Genomic DNA, 7,839 nt, shown 5'->3' with positions numbered 1-7,839 from the left:
GAACATAAGGTCTCTGAGGAGGCATCATAAGAGTTGAGGCTAGAAATGTGTTCCAGACATGTCAGATGAGCTGTTTGACAATGGGGAGCCCCTGGAGGATCAGGGTGAGGGACAAGACATGCACAGATCTGTGCTCTGGAAATACAAGTTTGGTAAGGTGTAAAAGCCACATGTTGCAAGTAGAGAAATCTGAGGCATGGAGGTGACTTAATACAGACTACATTATTCTCTCTGCTATTTCTGCAAAAGTAGTTGTACTTACAGTGGCAAATAGCCTACCAAACATTCTGAGTCTATTGGATTTAGACAAATGATAATGTTGCTTACTCCTTGGAGGAATTTTTTTGTGTGAAACAAAATTACAAAGATGAATAATTAGAATATCTTGAAGACTATTCAAGCCTTTTCTATATATACATTTATCTATGTCTGGCTGGCATGCAAATTGGGGCTCATGCTTAAAATTATGGTGAATTATATCACAGAGTTCACATAGAGTAGATAAACCCCAAAAGAACCGTGGAGGTTGGAATGTGAAAATCTCTTTATTTAAAATAGTCAGGTGAATAATATTTTGATAAAAGTCTGCATGATTTTCAAGTTTATGTGGTTAATAACAGCATTTGCTGTGTAGCTTCAATGTTCTAGGACATTATATACATTATTTTATTTAACAGTCACATAAGATAGGTAATGCTATTTGTACCTTTTAGTTATTTAACTAGAGCCTCGAAAGCTCCATAGTGGCAGGACCAAGACTACAACTAAGTTTTTTCTAACATCTTTCTTACTAGTCTAGATGCAATTGTGCTTTGCCTGGTAAATAGCTTGTTATTATGTAAAAAGATCCTTTCCAGCTTACCAGTTCACAACAAAAGATATTAAACTTAAACACACAAATACACACACACCCTTCCCCATCTCTGTCTCTACACCCATCCTTTCCCGCCATCTTCTGCACCCATATTTCTTCCTTCTGAGGGGCATTTTCTGCCTTCAGGGAGTCACAGGTGTTTTCAGCTCACTCATCTCCCCGATCCTGCCCATCCCTGATGCAGCCATTCCTGCCTGGGTTACCTCTATCATATCCCCACTCCATCATCTCCTAATCTCTACCCCACATTCTGTTGGCTTCTCAATTCCAGCTGGTTGCTTTGCTGTCTCTAAGGCAGATGTGATTGTACAGCCCTTGTCACCTCAACATTTCACCAACAGAGCTGTGGCAGGGTGGGGCAACAGTGACACACAGCACAGGGATATATGGAAAATTTGATTAGATAAAACTCCTCATGGAGAGAAAATGCCTTCTATCAAACATGTCACAAAAATTGGTATGGCTAACATTGGTAGGTCATTCTCATTTTACTTAATAAAACCAGCTCTTGAAAATAGACTATACTTTAAATGCTGATTTCTGGTTGATTTATTTGAACCAGAGATTCTCAGACACGGCTGTTCTGTGTAATTTGATTTTTACATGTCATAAGGGAAAAACTCAAAAAAAATAGTATGTCACATGTTCAGAGTCCCACAATTGTCCTTTATGCTCTTAGAATATTTTTCTCAACTTCACCACTTCTCCATCTTCTGCACAGAGTTAGATAACTTTACTAACATTCCTTTACTGATTTTAGACTTTCATCTGATCCCTATCACAGACCAAGGGAGAAACACTGCTATTCAGCTCACTGGTAGGATTTGTTCCAGAATCCACTCTCCAATATTTCCCTACACTTTTCTCTGGCTGCCTCATTCTAATTACTTCTGTTGTTGATATTCACATTCTTATCCTGCTCTTTGGTCTCTTGACTTGATCTTTGCCTTCTCCTAACCACTTATTGCACCTGGCCGTCAGCTATTTTCGTGCCTCCTTACCCAGTGTCTCTGAAAGCAAACACCACTGAGTGGCCCCAGGGGCCCCCACATCTGAGTACCTGGGCAGCCAAGGATGGAAGGAAAATAATCCCTCAACCCAACTTCATGCTATTTTCTTTTAAATTTAACCTCAAAGAGTACTGGCCTATGCTCCAAACCTCAAGAACTCCTTGTGTGTAAACAGCTTTACATTTTTATCTTTATTCACTTTACATTTGAACTTGACCTCTATTTGACACTAGGCATGCTGTATTCTGAATCAGAATGGTCTTGGCCCCTCAACAGTGAGAGTATTGTGCTGAATACTCACAAGCCTGAGCCCCTCACTCTCTTCCTCTGAGGATGATTTTATTCCCAAGCATATCAGCAATCCCTCTAGCTAATGGATTTCATGTATGCATCTAAGCTATGAAAACAGACTTACTCCCATCTGCCATAGCTCAGCAACAAGGGCCTTGCAAGGTTCCTATCTGCACATGCACCATGGGGCTCATGGGGGCTAAATTAGATGGCCCAGAGTCCTCTTGGCTAGAAGGGATCAAGGACTCAGTGAAAAAAGGAAAAGGGAACTTTAGACATGGTTGATGGAACATTAAGACTTGGCGAAAGAAGAGGAGCTACCAGTCTGCCATTAAACAATTAAAACAAACAATACAAACAAAAATTTGGATGAATCTCCAAGGAATTAAATGAAAAAGCCAATTCCAAATATTACATGTATAAGATTCCATTTATATGACTTTTTGGAAGTGACAAAATTTCAGAAATCAAAGACATAGTAGTTGCCAAAGGTTTTGGACTTGGGGAGTTGGGGGATGGAAACAGGAGGAAGTCAGTGTGACTATGAAAGGGCAACCCAAGAGATCCTTATAGCATTGGACTTGTTCAGTACCTGGACTGCAGCAGTGGAGACAGGAACCCACGCCTGTGGGTAAAATTGTATAGCACTTAACACACCTACACACAGAGAGACAGACAGACATTATGATTTCATGGCATAGTCATGACATGAGTATAATTGAAACTGAGGAATCTAAATTAGATTAGATTATATCAATGTCCATATCTTAGTTGTGTAAAATGTTACTATTGGGGGAAACTTGGCAAAACATACAGGGGATCTTTCTGTATTATTTTTTATAATTTCATGTGAATCTAGAACTATCTCCATAAAATCTTCAATTAAAAGTTCTTTGCCATCCACTCTCAATTCAGCTTATTTCACTTTTCTTATTATCCTGTAATTTTAAGAGGCTATTAAGGAAGTCAGGAGGAGTATTTGATGATTCTAAATGAGGGTTCTCTCTTATTTTCTCCTGGGTTCTTTATGCTGTAATGTACAGCATCTGCCAATTAGCAATTTAAATACTTCCCTATGACCCTATGTGCTTCAACTGTCTCAGCACCAAGGCTGTCACTTAAAGGCAACATGTCCTCCCCATTGCCCAGTATCCATACACTAAAAGATGAGCTCCAGATTTGTATATACCCCATTTGAGTATTGTGATGATCTATAATTCAGTCACAAAGGGATCTAAAAAGTTCTTCAAGCCAAAGCAGAATGACAGCAGATGGTCCTATCCTAAAATGAAGACTTAAAGATATTAAGAAGAAGAACAACTCAACAAAAGAACATGAAGGGCCACAAAAAACCCAATCTTCCATGCTTTCACCTAGATAAGTACCTGCTCACTTCAATTCCATTTGAGTTCAGCAACCATGTCAATCAAAAGACATGCTAGAACTTGGTACAACACCATAGAGATGCACTCGGGTTGTTGACGTGATCCATGTATTTCTCAGCACCTACTAACCTCAACAAACAGAAAGCAAAACTTCCTATAATGTTTCCAGGCCCTCAAAGCCCCGAGTTTGCTTGTAGAGCTGTCAAAGAAGTACACATTTAACAAACCATCAGGCAGAAGAGTGTTTACAAATGAATTCTTAGTAACTCCCAACTTTTCTTCACTAGCTGAGCCATGAGTGCCTCTGGCTATGGCATGGTCTGCAATACTGTGGTGTCTTGATGGCCTCAACCACTGGTTCCCTGGGGTGATGAGTCAAGAACCCAGGACCTTGGGTTGCAAATAAAATTTCAAAACCTCTCCTATGAGGCCCACCACAGCCTGCAGGACTCTTCATGGGTCAGGCCTATATTAACATCATCCATCTAAAGGAATATGTAAGTCAGACAGTATGCCAAGCAAAGAGCTTAAGATGGAAATCAGTTCATAAGCCAGAGAAGATTCCAACTGGGTCAAACACCATGAAGCCCAAAACAAATAGTGAAAACTAAATCACAGCATCAGACATCAAAGTATCAGGGAGATGAACAAGAAGCAGTGGGCACAGTATAAATTTAAATAAGACTGAAGAAATTAACAAGAATAGGCCTGTTCTGACTGAGCCACCATTGTGCATGCAGAACAATTGTGGATAAAATGGCCAGCTGTAATATCAGACCTGGGATAAGAAGGGACACAGGGAGAACATGGAAATGATTTAAACCTAAGCAAAGCCCTGAACATTTAGCTCAGCTAGTGCCTGAGGAGTACTGGATGCAACAGTTTATAATAGACTCATTTAAAAACTCCAACCATGGTGTCCACCTCAGTTCCACTGGGAGTTCCTAGGAACAGCTAAGTCACAAGGGAACCAAAAGATTAAGGGGGCTTTAACATTTGCTCTTCAAATTAAGTAGCCTCTATTTAAGAATCAAACTTGGGGGAGAATCAAATTCCTAGGAAGCCCCAAAGGTGAGTGCACAGTAACCACACTATACTGCAAGAGCAGATAAACACAGAAAGCAATAAGATTTGACGAGGGAAACCTTGAGAATCAGAACAAGAAGGCTAGCAGTGAGTGAGCTGTAGATGAAATGACTGGCAATCGTCAAATAGCCTGGCTGGAACACAGGCCGACTACAGGGGTTTTCATGTCAGGAAGCATGTTTTCAAGGAAGCTATGATGACTGAGGCACTGGAAGAAGGCAGCATTAAAAGATTCCCATATTTCTCTCACTGGCTCTTGAGACAGGGGCCTTGGGGGGAAGAGGGGGAGGAGGGAGAGGGATAGAAGACAACACATATGGTGCATGGGGGATGGGTGCACCCAACTCTTACAAATCACCACTAAAGAACTTACTCATGTGACCAAATACCACCTGCTCCCCAATAACTTATGGGAAAAAATAGAAAATAAAAATAATTTTATAAATAATGAAACAGGCATCATTTAGAATAACTAAAATAATTGTATGTCCCACCCACCCTTGGGAGTCAGAGTCCACAATTGGAGAACCATTAGGCCCCTTAATGTGTCCTAAAACAGCCAAGCAATAGAATCACTGGGGAGATTGTGGAAATTCAGCTTCCCAGGCTTCATCCTAGGGACACCTAATAAAAATCTCAAGTTTGAAAACAACTGCTCAAGCAAACCTCCCTAACTGGTCATCTGTATTTCATTCACTTCTTGCTTCTGCTTCAGGAAGATGTCTTTTATGATCTTAGATTTGTTTGTTATAAGAGTGTTCCCTATAGCTAGGGTGACCTTAACAATTTATCATCCAAACTGGTACACTTAGAGTGTGAAAGGAGGTGCTGTAGGGTAATTATTAAATTAGGCTGGAACAACAGGCGTAAATCAACTTGGATTGCCTCAGGCAAACTACACTGTATTTGGAACAAACTAATGCCTCTCTCAAGGAACTTCCACCACTTATCCTCATTCCTCTTTTTGGAGTCATAACCATCCATCTAATTTCTTTGATATTCTTTTAAATCAGAAGATAGCTATTCTGGCATCCCTCCTGGTTCTTTAACCATTTCTTACCCAGAATCATAATAATGTACAACAAAATCAAATGTGATTGAAAGCAATGATGGGCCAAGACTCCACCTGCTGTCATCCCCTTGCCCCTAGTGCTGGTACCTGAGGCACCTCCTGCAGCATCCTAGGCATTGGTATATGAAAACCCTGCTGACTAAGTGAAGATCACTAGGTGACCTTTCCAATAGTAAGTTTTAGGTTTCTAGATGACTGCATTTTGAATGCAGGAATAATATGGCAAGGAAAAGAATAATGTTTGTTAGGCTTGCAATTCTCAGTATTTCTACTTTAAATATATAAGTACATGCATTTTTATATTGTAGAGTATAAAAAATATAACCAACATTCAAGTAAACATTAACCAGTTAAACAGAATGTCAACAGTGCATTTGAAATTGTGTCTGTTTATCTTTCTCTTCATCTCTCTCTTCTTTCAACCTCCAGCCCAAAAGGTAACCACTATCCAGAATTTGTGTGAATCCTCCCTATCACAATTTAACAGGATACCTTTAATCAAGACCAGGAAACTGAATGAAGTGGGGATGAAGATCTCACTAACTAAAAAGACAGCCCTCTGTCATGCATGATCTACAATTAGCTGGCAAGAGCTTCACACTGTTTTCCTAGAACCATTGGAATTAATGAATAAAGACCCCAGACTTGGCTGTCTCCCAAGCTCATTTGATGTGGCTAATGCAGAAAGGCCCATTCCACACTGCTGTGCAGAATGCTTAAGGTTTTGACTGAGGAAACAGGAGAATCTGGCACAGAAAACCTCCACAAACCAATGATTGTCCCAGCATTTTGTACCCAGAAATTGACTGCAACAGTCTTTTAAAGAAAAAGGGGGCTCATTTAAATCAAAAGGCTAACTAAAAGCAGGAGTTAACCAGAGAAGATATTGGAGAGAGACGGTGGATACTGATGGCAAGCAAAAGCATTTGTGGTCTCCCCCCTCAGTCACTAAGTCAGAAGGTAGTTTTGGAGATCCTATGTTTTGCCTTACATAGTCCTTGCTCTCATATTGTTTAAGCCTCATGTGAGAAGATAAATTCAGGGAATAATTATTTTATTAACAAAGTGGTATGCCATTGAACATCTTTACACATTTGTACATTGGGTTCTACAGACCACTGAAGAAAAAACACAGTGCCATATGTAGCTAAACAGTAATTATGAAGGAGAGCTTGTAAGTACAAAAGATATGAAAAGGTAAAGATCAGTTTGGCTGGCATCAGAGAAATCCCTGTAGGGGCAGCAACATTTCAGCTGGGCCTTGAAGACAGGGTAGGAGATGAAAAAATAAAGAGTGGATGCATTTTAATACTAATAATGAGAACAACTAGCATTCATTGAGTGCTTGGTACTGTGGAAAGAATTTTACATGCATTATTTCATATAATCTACCCAACAACCCTTGGAAATGTGATTCTACCCATTTTACAAATGAGAACACTGAGGCTCAGAAAGATTAAGTAATTTTTCCAAGGTCACGTAACTGGATAGTAAGAGGAGGATTGGAGCTCAGAATGTCTGACCAAACGGCCAGCATAATGCTACCCTGCAAAGGTAAAGGAACAGCAGGAGAGGAAGCCCAGGCATGGGAGAAAAGGGGTCAGCAAGGATCAGATATAGTGAAGGGGTGAAGGGGCATATGTAATCGGTCAAGTTATTCCTCTGCCAAAAAGCTCTAAGTATCTGCCCCATCCTCTGCACTCTGCACACAGAGATGCTCAAGACTGCTTGTTGGAAGGAGGTATACTGCTTTTTCAAGCCTGCATCAGTTGAGAGACCATATGTATTGGCAGAGCTGGTACACACAGAGTCCTCTGTTGGCTTTCCTACATAGACCTGGTGCTTTCTACAGCATTTCCCAGGCTAGAAGGCAAGTGAAAATCAGTACTTTTCTGTAAATGGTATATTTGGCTCCATCCAGCACCAGAAGCTGAGCAGGGACTCCACTAAGCTTTGGTGCTTTGTCTAAGCCTACCCTCGGCCAGGAGGCAAGCTCAAGTCCACACATATGTGTAGGACACAATGGCTTCTAGCCCTGATCACCCTGTGTAGCTAAGTAAGAACACCAGAGTCTTCAGTCTACCTTAGAGCTTAGCACAGAGGCCTGCTCAACTACAGACT

Source organism: Callithrix jacchus, chromosome 17 (assembly GCF_049354715.1).
Source record: "Callithrix jacchus isolate 240 chromosome 17, calJac240_pri, whole genome shotgun sequence".
Classification (NCBI taxonomy): Eukaryota; Metazoa; Chordata; class Mammalia; order Primates; family Cebidae; genus Callithrix; species Callithrix jacchus.
This window is presented reverse-complemented; position numbering follows the sequence as displayed.